The 12,391-nt window shown below is 39.8% G+C and overlaps 1 protein-coding gene and 1 long non-coding RNA gene across 4 annotated transcripts in view; one reads left to right on the top strand and one right to left on the bottom strand.

Annotated features, from left to right (window-relative positions):
- LOC138196608 (roundabout homolog 1-like) overlaps positions 1-12,391 on the bottom strand; it is a 92,962-nt gene that overhangs the window by 68,667 nt on the left and 11,904 nt on the right. The gene's annotated exons all lie outside the window — the stretch shown is intronic.
- Positions 5,019-12,200, top strand: LOC138195963 (uncharacterized). The gene is made up of 3 exons (XR_011178103.1): positions 5,019-5,105; positions 11,691-11,719; positions 12,132-12,200. It is a non-coding gene; the product is annotated as an uncharacterized lncRNA (long non-coding RNA).

The raw sequence follows: 12,391 nt of genomic DNA, 5'->3' as shown, positions 1-12,391 counted from the left end.
AACTTGGACCACATGCACGTGAGGATTCTAATGTGAAATGACTTATTTTAACACAAATCATGAACCTGTCGTAACCCTAACCAAATAGGTTGGTCCCCAGACTGTGTCACATTTAAACCCAAACCATGATCGTTTCCTGAACCTAACCACGTTGTTTTTGGTGCCTCAACATGAGGCCCCTTACTTTTTCCGCCGAGGCGAGGCAAAATGTGACACTGACATGGTGTCCTGTCGTGGACTGATGGCTGCACTTCACACTTTGGCGTGACATTGGGTTAAAATATTCCTGCACACATCCCGCCATAAAACCACAACTAATTTTTACAGTTCAATCTTTGAATGTGTCTCCCAGTTTCCAACTGTTTTCAATCCTTGTGCTAAGGTATGTTAACCATCTCCTGGCTATATATCTCCATATTTATCTTAAAGATATGAAAGTGGATTTGATTTTCTCAGCTAAGTCTGGGCAAGAAAGCAAATAAGCTCATTTCCCGAGACCTCAACCATTTGGGTAGCTCATCCCTTGGAGACACATATTCCAAACAAACACACACTCATTCATTTGTAAAGTAAAACACAGAGAACCAATAAATGCCACACATTCTTTCGCAGCCTGTATAAACTACAATTAAGTGGAACAGTTGAACACTGTCATTCACTCAAGAATGTGGGGGGGAGGAATGCGAGTGTGTGTCTGTGCCTGTGTGTGGCCAGGACAAGGTGTCTGCGACCACACTCTCTCTTTAATTGTAGTGTAACGTTTGATTTTGAATTGCTTTTGTGCGTGTGAAAGTTGTGAAAAACTTTGGTTCCGCTACTGTGAATCAGTGCTTCTTTCCTCTGCCTCCTTCCCAACAACACAATACACAGTGAAGCCATCTCCGGGGAGGAGAGTCAAGGTCACGGACATGATAACACCTCCCAACCGCAGCACACAGATGTTCAGGGCAAGATATGAGCTAAAAATGTGAGCATGAGCAATATGCTTATAAGCTTATCACGGGATTTAGAATTGGTTTTACTAGATGCAAACAACAAGTGTTTTCATTATTGATTTGTTTATCACATTTCTATTATTGTTTTAACGATTATATATATATATGATAATCCAAATACCCAATTTGATGGCTTTAAATTGCTTGTTTTCCAACTCATACCTTATATGTCAACAGAATAATGGATTCTCCATTTGGACTAACTTTCAGTAAAAAATGGTGTGCTACAGTACTCTATACTAATTAATTTAGCTCTTTCAGTTGGGGCAGACATTGTCTCAACAGTTTTTAATGGTGCCATAATATAATTTTGGAAAAAAGAAAAACATCTTGAGTTGCCATCTGTTAAATGCTCATTGGGAAGGTAACAAGCAATAAAGTCCCCAGGGCAGACTCGAAGCAGAACATTGCTGGTGCCCGATAAACATCTTAGCCAAGTAGGTCACCAGGACACTTTTAAGTGGAGAATAAATCCATCAGGCTGACACACACAGACGGACAGACATATTGCACCTTCCATCGAATATCCCTGTAAGATTGTAGGAATCTAATAAGATATCCATTCATAGACATATTTTGATTTGAATCATGCACACATGACAGTCAGGTGCTTTGCTGGTCAAGTGTGCATGGCATGCTCCCAGCAATGCACTTATTTAATGGTAATCTCTGATTGTGCCAAATACTGTCCGCATTCTCTATATATACCAACTATATATTGCTTCAGTGTTGTGAACAGATAAGCTGAGGTGGATGATAGTCGGGCGGGAGCTTATACCTCCTGCATTTGTGATGAGAAACACCTCTGGAGCTCAACTGCCTGGAAAGGCCAGCAGCCCATCAGAGAGGTTTATTCTCACTCCATTAGATGTTCAGTGGAAAGTAAAGTGGCTGTACAGGCCATTGATGATCACTCAGGCAGAGCTCGGGAATCAAACTTGCCATGAATTGAGTAAACACTGAATTGCCAAAGAGGTAGTTTGTTATTATTAAAGCAAAAAAAAAATCCACTTAGTGTTAATCTTACGCGCACTGATTTGACAGTTATATTTTGGAAGGAAAAATGTTAATCATAGTTTATCTACTCATCAGCTTAATCTACACTGCAGTCTGCGGTTTTAGTATAATCAGTTAAACTGAGTGCACTACGTGTGTTTGTGCACTTTGTCATGTTTCTTTAATCTCCTTTGAGTTATAAAAATGTATTTTTATACATATATTTTCTGCTGAACTGACTGAATCAATACTTCACATTAGCGTCATGCTGTGTCATTGCATGTCACAAGAGCATGTCGGCATGACCTACATTTATTTTTGGTCTAAATTGCGCCCCTGGTAGTGGCAGCCCAGATGTGAGCGGACTGTCATACTGTGAGGGGTGGGTGGGTGGGGGTGGGGAGTTGGAGTGTGTGTGTGTGTGTGGGGGGGGGGGGGGGGGGGGGGGGGGCTGTTTCCCTGAGCACCAAACTCCTCTACCAAACTGAAGCCCTCTAAACGGGACTCACTCTGAATCCCATTTCACACATGTGCACACATACAGACACATACATGTACTGCACATACGCATTAAACGATGCAATATCAGCGGGCGCACGCACGCACACACAGACACACACACACACACACACACACACACACACACACACACACACACACACACACACACACACACACACACACAAACAAGCCTGCCTCAGAACTGTTCTCAATGACTCTGTAATGAACAGCCAGAATAATGGGATGTTTTTGGACTGCACTGACATTCCTTATTAGTTCACAAAGACATTATTAAGAAGGCATTCAGCCACAGGTGATTATAATTCAGTGGTTCAGACTCGCTCACATTTTGCCAGCACGGGTCAATATAACTATGCTAAAAGAGGAATGGGTCTCACTTAGCTCTGCAATAGCCCCTTACTGTGGGAAAGTAGGCAAATACCCACGATCGGGGAGACACCAATCAACCTATCAAGGACGATTAGCTGATCTTAAAGACTGAAAGCAGGAAAGATGGATTTGACCAAAGATAACACAATCCCCCTACTAGCACCGCCAAAGCTCAGTGACTAACACACAGAAAGTGGCATTGATCTTCTCATTCTTATCTTCTTTCTCGCCAATAGTTATATATTTCTTAAAATGTGAAATGTAAATGCATCTCCGTTAAAAACAGGTTTCACTTTCAGGTTGCAAAGCACATCACACCCTCATCACATCCTGATACCCGAGCTGCCTCACACCTGTTGGCTTTATATGTGACAGTAACATCTGCGCACAACGACTTAATGCAGGATGAATAATACAAATAAATGCCTGTATGTCCACATCTGAGGTAGTTTGACTGATTAGATCCTCAGTACATCCTGCTTTTTTAAACTTTTCTTGTTCCCATAAAACTGAGCCAAACAAACTCTCTGTATACTGGTGGAATTGTGAAAGTGTGGCTTGTTTCTCATGTTCTTTTTGTTTTTTTGCAAATTAACACACTGACCTGGCAGTTCTTGTAAAGTAACAGCATTCATATGTGATTTGTTGCTTCTCAAAACAGTTTCAAATCTAAAGGCAGCAGTCCGAGTGTTTCAAAAACAGCAAAAGGGTGTCTGACACATTGGCAGCATTCAAGCCGAGGATTCAAATGCAAGTCTTATCAAAACACAGCTGCTGTTGCTCCTGCTGCTGCTGCCATATTACTATCTGCATAAAAACACAGTTGTTTTAAATATTAGACCTTGGCACACTTGCAATGACAAAAAAATGCAGATTCAATCCACTTAAATCCTTTAAAAACCTTCAAAAACATTTGTTGTTCCTCCTTTGAAACACTTTTATTTTCTTGTTAATGACCTTAGACTAATTCTTGAAATTAATTTCATAAATACAAATTAAGTCTACATGTAAAACAAAGAGCTTAATCTATAAATGTAGCATAAAGTGAACAGCATGTGTGTATTTTTTAGACACTATTTTTTTCAACAGCAGTACAGCAATATATAAGCAGCAATAAAGCGCCACAGTGAAGGAGAGTCAGAGTTTAGCGAAGATGAGAATTGACTTCTGGAACTCCCGAATATCCTGACGTCCTTTTTATTTTTTTCTCATGGCAAACCTGCTTGTGTCAGTCACTTCCCCTGCACATATATCATTGTGTGTTCTGTGTTTTGTTTTAGCTGTGAAAGAAGTGTTAATGACATAAATCTGTTTTCCTCCTATGAAAAGATAAAAGACAGATCTTTACAGTGTGATAAAAAAAATGCTCATGTGGTAGTAATTTGAGAGTTTATCTGTATGAACAGCTTGTTATCTGGCTCCATTTGTAGTGCTGCTGTTGATCACACGTGTTGGCACTGCAGGCTCTGTGGCTAGTTATTGACATAAAGTACACAGTAAAAGTCCAGCTTTCCGGTTTGCTATGCTGTGTGGATCGGGTTTGAGGTAACGGGTCCAAAAGCCTCTTTATTCTTTCCTGATTATTGTGAGTTGTTTCTGAGGTAAACTGTTTCTCTTTGTGTTCCAATAAATTGGTTTAAGAGTGCAACACTTTGCTTTTAATTTGAAAGACTTGTTGTGATAATCTGCTCGTTGCAACTGAATTGTGAAATAAAAGATGAAGGAGTTTGGAATAAAGCAGCTGTAATACACAGTGGCTGCAATCCTCCTTGCCACAAAAGAGCAGCTATTTGAAGTGAGCAAGCCACTGCAGCTACTTCTGTTGATTGGTAGTACAGCTCAAATCTAAAAAAAAAAGTCGCACGCAACAGGAACACATTGTCTGTGAGATTAATGACTACCTGAAGTTTCCTTTGTGTTTTTACATATTCTGAACATGAGTTAATTACCATGTTTCACCACACAGTGACCAAAAGCCTGCAGATCGCACAGTACTTCCCTTTTTCCTAGAAACTGGAAGCTATCCCTGTGCACACTTTATTTATTTATTGCTGTCTTATTAACCTGATGCTTTTTCTTTTTTTCTTTCAAAAGTGATGAGATTCTATTGGCCATCGTGCAGCTCCGTAAGCTGCAGTTATATGAACTTCCAAAAGAAGGCCCTCGGCTACACTGTAACCCAGCACACCCGGCACAGCAGGGGAGAAAATGGATTCTAAGAAGGTAAAATTCAGCTCCAAGATTTTTTCTCTTTTTTTCCCCCTGACATTTATAAGATTCAGTCATATTTACACAAACTGGAGAGCTGAATTAGCCGATGCAAAATCTAAACTGCTATCTACTGATAGCATGTGAAGTGCAAAGAACCTCAGTAAATTGTAAAGTCTTCCATAGCTGTCATGTGAGGCATTAAGGGAACATTGATAAATTGTAGTGTCAAGCAATAACTTGCATGTGAGGCCTTTCAGGGATATCTGTAAATTGTAGCTACAGGAAATAACCTGGGTTACACTCTCCCCCCTCTAAACTACATGAAAACTAAAGATTTGCGATGTTTAATGTAATATATTTATGGATTTCATTATTTTTATTGTCACAATTTGGCATAAAAAAAATATCATTTAGGAACTGGTATATACAAGTCAAGATATCGGTACTAAAAATGTTTGAACAATACCTAGCCCCAGGTATTACAATGTTAGCCATTATTACAATGAAAAAGACAACAGTCTTATTATAATATTTGTACATGTGTGTTTAACTCTGTAGTCAGGTGCTATTAGTCCCAAACAAACTAAACACAAGAATCACTTATATAAAGGTATAAAAAAAAGCTAAAAAAAAAAAAAAAAAAAAAAAAAGGAACAGATATGAACAGATTATGGGTATCTGTCTTTGTCAACAGCTCTTGGTCAAATTTCACACTCCCTAATGAGTGTCAAAATGCTCGAGATGCTGGCTAATGATGGTAATGTTGGGTAGCTTCACTCCCTGTAATAACAAGGTCAGTCCTGAGGGCTTTGTGCTCATACTGGCCGACTGATCAACCTGCTCTCTTCATCATTCACTGAAGACTCGCGGGGATGTGGCGAGCCTTGTAAAGAGCTACATTTGGCTTAGATGTTACGATCAAGGCTGTCGGGATTCATTTTAGTGTTCGAATTTCAAGTAAATGATATTAAACCATCAAATCAAACTCATATTACCACACAGTGGCTAGGGTCCATGTACTCAAGAAGTTGAAATCTGTCATTACGCCAGAGTCGAAGAGATTCCCAGCCTGATGAGAAGCTCCTCTTAACTCTTCTTCCAAGACATATTTGGAAGATATTTAAATTGATCTCAGTAAAAGGACACTAAATACATATTTTTAGGATCAGAATGGAAAACCTGGACACTGAACATTTACTCGACATCTAGTCTCTGTTTTTACAACACAATCTTTATACTTTCTCACTTCTTTTTACAATATACTCAAACTTATATTTAAAAAGTCAATCAATTGGGTTTTGTTTTATTGATAAGTGACTTCCAAACTATGATAAACTGGTCAAGTAAATTGAAAAACAATAATCTGACATGCAACTAATATCACTGCACTCGCACTCATGCCTTATTACAGGTTCAATCTCTGTATTCCATCCAGCAGCATAGCATTTCTAATGCTAACTAATAATAGATGTGCTAATTTTAAACAATTTATGCATGTTTTGGGCTCTTCGGTGAGAGATGCTCTGGTGGGAAACAGTTCTTTATGCTGCCGTCTTCACATCGAGGGCTTTGAACCCTTTCAGTAATGACAGGGGGAAACAGGAGACAAATGAAGGAGAAAGATGAGAAGGGTGGAGGAAACGGAAAAGGGATAATGTGCTCCACTGATGTGTTCTCTAACAGTACCGACCCATTCCTCTTAGTTTTTTTTTAAGCTAATCGTATAGGTTTAACATTCAGAGCTGCAGCCTAATTGGTGATATGTGTGAGAATACATCTATTTTTCATGTGTGTCTCAGCATGAACGTGAAAAGACTGCAAAGGTCTATCAAGAAGCATATTGATTCTATTGATTATTAGCTGCCTGAGTGGAGAGGAGATGGCTCACATATAGGCAACTTCGAGAAGCCTCTCTGAGGTCATACTGCTGTAACCTTTAAAGCTGTCCTTTCAAAATATTAATTTCACCAATTACTCTCAAACCCAAATCCATGAGGGATCACTTTTTAAAGATATTGCAACCACTGCAGCGCTGCAATCATTGTGAGCACAGACAGACAAGTTAGAGAGAGTCACAACATTGTGTTTCAGAGAGACGCCTCAATCCTACCAGAAGATGAAACGATGTGTATTCTGCTTATTAAAAACACACTTTGAGTGCAGAATGTCAAAATTACTTAAGATGGAGAGCAGATTTATTTACAGAAGTCATCATCCCAAGTGCCTCGGCGCACAGACATAACTAGACACTGACCTCAGAACAGGAAACTAAGGCCAAAGGAGTACAAACAAACTAGAGAAAACCACCAACCCACGGGAATTTCTGAGAAACTCACTCTGTGCAGATGAGCACAGCTATTGCTTCACTACTTAGGCCTCTTCTCACAGTTTTTTTTTTTTGTGAGGAATTGAGAGCAGCAGCCCGGGGTGACAAAGAAAAAAAAAAAGACTAAATAAATCAATTTAAGTTCATAAGTAATTTTGTAAAGCTATGTTACGTCTATAATACACTTACTCAATGTGGGGTGTTTCCACTGTAGTGGGAAGTGATCTGTAACTGTAGACACAATTACTTTTTATTAGCCTCATGAATACTGAACTGTTGAGTACAGATTGTATTTGGTTGATTTAATACATTGCTGACATGGCAGTGACTGTGAAATAGAGTAAAATTTTCTTGCTTTTAATAAAATCAAGTTCTATTTGTTTCAATTCAAGTTAGAGTTGTATCTTCTGAAAACATCATTGTCTTTAAATAAGAGATTATTTTTTTTAAGTCGAAACAATTACAATCGATGACAAAACAAATGATGTGGATGTGATTCTTTTTCACCAAATAAGACATAAAGGTTGAAGGAAGTAATCAAAGCAACCTGCTACCTTTGTAGAAAAGGCAGGCAATAATCTATCCCCCTCAAAATGGGGAGCTGGATGTGTACATGTGTCTTACACTGTGTGTCTGTGTGAAGGTGTGATGACCTGTGACCTCAAAAATCCCATAGCGCACTTGTCAAAGCTCCCAGCAGCTTCATCCTCCCTACAGGCTAGCCGCCACACTCCCCCAGCCCCCACGGCACCGCAGGAAACCAGCGAGTAAACAAGGGGAGCAATTATGAATCACAGCTTTCAGCAGACAATCTCAAAACATGCATTAAAAACACGCTTACGCTAACACCATTACGTATGCATTTATGCACGTGCAGGCAGAACCAAACAATTCCAGCAGCATCTGCAGGGGTTTGGAAGAGGAGAGAGAAACAGTCGTAGATATTCTGCGGCAACAATTCCTGGTGGGCAAAGTTCTCAGGAGCAAACACTCGAGTCAATGTTCGCTTGGCATGAACTCGCTTTTACACTTCCTGACTTTGGGGATGCTTTGAATGACAATGGAACTATCATTTACATATGGCAGGGTTATTCAACTCAACAGCAATAAGGCCAGATAGGTAGATCATCAGGGGCTCGAGGGCCACACCGAATATTGTGTCAATCAATGGCTACAAATAACTTTTAATATTAATAGATACATTAATACATGAAGTAAACTAAGCATCCCTTTTATGGCATCATAAGCTCGGGTAGCAGGATGTGATGAGGGTGTGATGTGCTTTGCAATCTGAAAGTGAAACCTGTTTTTAACTGGCGATGCATTTACATTCCACATTTTAAGAAATATATAACTATTGGCGAGAAAGAAGATAAGAATGAGAAGATCAATGCCACTTTCTGTGTGTTAGTCACTGAGCTTTGGAGGTGCTAGTAGGGGGATTGTGTTATCTTTGGTCAAATCCATCTTTCCTGCTTTCAGTCTTTAAGATCAGCTAATCATCCTTGATAGGTTGATTGGTGTCTACCCACAGCAAACCAGTATGGGCCTCTCTATGGTACAAGTTCAAGGCTGATATAAGGTACTTATGGAAGATCCATATCCATATTTGTTGAAAGTGAAAAAGGTGAAACAGCATCCAGACGGAATCTGTAATGTATTAAATCAACTTAATACAATCTGTACTTAAGTAGGTCTGTTTGAATCATCATAAAACCTCTTTAATCTTTGCATTTTCACATTAATAGCAATGCAAGCCTCAACCAGGTGGTTTAGTACCATATAACCATCATACATACAGACTTCTGACATCCTTCTCTATGGTTCAGATGTCTGAAAGTAGCTCAGATCTCTACCTTAGGTTTTATTTATTATACCGCGTGCCAGGTATCTTTGTGGGGCCCATAGAAAAACTCAAACAGGACGTATCAGGCCTCTGAACTGCAGTTTGAATAGTCCTGCTACAAGGTTTTGGTCTGACTCAACTCAAAATAGGAATTTTCAGTGGGCCTACAGTATGAAGTGTACAAACAGAAAACTTAAAGACACTCAAAGTTGAAAAATGAAGGTGGACCAGAACAACCAGCAGATGTTGGTTTTTTTTTTTTTAAACTGAGCCTTGAGCATATCTCACTTAGTATGAATGAAGACGATCACATGCCGGCATATTCAAAAATATAAACATTTATGGAGAGGCTTTCCAACCAAACGCCTGTCCATTGAAGCTTATTAACCGCATTATTTCTAAGGAAGAGCAGAAGGAATTTGACAATTTCATCCGACAAACAAAGGAATTCTGGTCGGTGTACAAAGATATTCCTCCCAGCCCCATCATCCATGGCAAAGAAGTCCTCATTAGGAGTGGGACTCGGCTCATCACTGTCACCATCACAAAGACTACAGGGAGTCTTGTTAGCTTTGGGCCGACCATGCAGCGGGCCAGCTTCCCTCCAATCAAGCCACCATTACTGAAGGTTCAGCTTTCTGTAACAAGTGTCGTGCTGCATTTTGAGTCACAACAGTCAACCTCTTGCAACCATGAGTGTCAGTCCCCAAAAAACAGCGTGAGTAAGTACATGTGAACTCTGACCTGTGCACAACTTAACTTCAGCGGACCAGCCAGATGTCTCAGTTAAACTGCTCCCTCCGGAGTTGTTGCACACAGCAATGATGGAATAAGGCTGTGCCGTGCTGGTCTCTGAGCCCCTCTTGTACTTATTTCTGCATTGATGTCACATGGATGAGGAGTTTTATAAAGGTACAATACGCCTCGGAGGACCTCGGGCACATTTTGCTAAAGTAATTAGCCACGCAATAGCTTAACTGGTGAAGATATTATCATCGTGCACTCTAAAAAGCACAGTTGTGAAACAGCCTTCATAACAAAGAATAACAGGACGGGCCATTCTTATGTTTTCCTGTGGCTCAGACCAGCAAACAAAGCAGGTAGAACGGAGAGGCAAGACTCAGCATCGCTCTGGGGATGCATAATTAAGATCTGTAGGATGAAAGGGAAAATGCCATCTCGACACAAGTGTATGCTTTTAATGGCAATCATTTAGATTATTGCAGATCCTCCAATTACCATTGGCAGATTTATCATTTAGAAACTCTCAGCTGAGGGGAGTTCAAGGTTTCTCCATATGATGAAGTCACTTAACAGCGCGGCATTAAGAGCTTGTTGTGTTAATGATGTACTCTCGTAGCCAAATTCATACAGGGAGGTGTTTGTATACATTAAACAAAAGGAAGATGAAGAAGGCATTTAATCACTCTAAATGTAATTTGTTCCAATTTGTTCACGATCACTTTCAAGGACAGGCATAAAAACCTGGCAGCTATCCCAGCTATAAATCACTGCAGTGCATCATTAGAATACGGTAAACACACACACAGGCTCAAACAGAGCTAGTGAACGTCCTCCAACTCAATCAGAGAGCATTTGTCAAACGTCTGGTCCACTTCACTGGTCATTTGGCCCAAAAAAGAATGAAGTGTTCAGTGATAGAGAAGAGCAAGGAGGTTCTTAGTCAGGGGTTAGTTTCATGTCAGGGCTGTTCGAGTGAATCACACAATTAATCGATTCTGTTCAACTTCGAATGCCCTGCTGCCAGTTTGCCGGAAAAGAATCTGTGAGGAACAGGTGCCTATGGTGCAATTTTCAGAGCAAATCAACATATTCACACTATAAAGGAAAAACAGACAGCAGGACGATACTTCTCAAACCTCCTTAAGGACTCTTGAAACTCTCTGGGTTGCGTAGTATCCAAATTTGTCAGTGAGGAACTTTACATGCAACGAACTGGAAAATTGGTGTCATGCACATTTTTGTGCTCTGTATGTGGATAGGCGAGGCTTAGTATGTTTCCCTTGAGTCACCACTGAAATTAAAGAAAAGAGTTGCTAATAAACTAAGTTATATCAGCATATTGACACAGTGCAGTGTTTGTTTTGTTTGAAGAAGCTATAAGGCCATTTGGTACATTATCTTTGGTCTTAAAAGCGTCATAAAAATTAAACTTATATTATCTTAATAATGCTCACACCCAAGAATAAGGTTGTGTTTAGCCCACATCTATTGTGAAGATATTTCAGCTGTCATTGGAGCAAAAGGTCCCTCTATGCTGTTAAGGAAAGTATAAGTCCCGTGACAGATAAAGTCATAATTCAGTGTCAGACACTTATGGAAGCTCTAGTGCTGAAAACACATTGTTCCTTTTTTCAGTCTGTGGCCACTGCTAATGTTACTGACAGCTGTCTTTGTCTTACAGAGAGAGCAAGACTGGCGCCAGCAGGAAATGTGAGGGACTCTTGAAATTTTCCACAAAAAATAAAATAGGGATTTCCTACGGTTTGAGGAAGAAGTGCATTCAGAAATACACACACACATAAACACATATGTATGGTATATTATATATTATTCTATTTGCAAACATGTCTAAAAACATCTTTAGAGTCTGTCATTGTGGGTTATTCACTGAAAATGTCAATTTCATCCAATTTTATCCTCATAGAAGTAACTCTGCAGCACAACGATCAGTGCGAAACACTCCAAAATAAACTTTTCCTCGAGGATGTGCATCCCAACCACTATCAGAGTCATATCAGTAACATGCCTGAGATAACCGTCAAGGATTTACCCTTGAACCTGCAACAGAAACATGGAGTCACATGTATAATCCGCAGCTTTTTTTTTTCCTCCTTTGCCTCAGATTTCTCCCAGGAAGAATGATGTTTAATGATGGGTGGTGGCTGATTTCCCCACACGGACGAATTGCCCAACTTAATAACTGGAGTGCATATTAGACTCCCTGTTCTGATGTATGCCCACTGAAGATGAAGGGTGAAGATTCCTCCTGCACTCCATTAAACCAATGATCCCATCATACAAACATGTTCTCACATCTTTTGTCCTCCTTTTACACTTACAGTTCATAAAAAAAAGCTGATTTTAAGAGCATTGCATTGGATT

The sequence above is a fragment of the Embiotoca jacksoni genome, unplaced genomic scaffold (genome assembly GCF_022577435.1).
Source record: "Embiotoca jacksoni isolate LCO1_2020_lvr unplaced genomic scaffold, fEmbJac1.0.p SCAF_13, whole genome shotgun sequence".
Classification (NCBI taxonomy): Eukaryota; Metazoa; Chordata; class Actinopteri; family Embiotocidae; genus Embiotoca; species Embiotoca jacksoni.
Note: the sequence above shows the minus strand (reverse complement) of the source record. Positions and strands in the feature narration are given on the sequence as shown.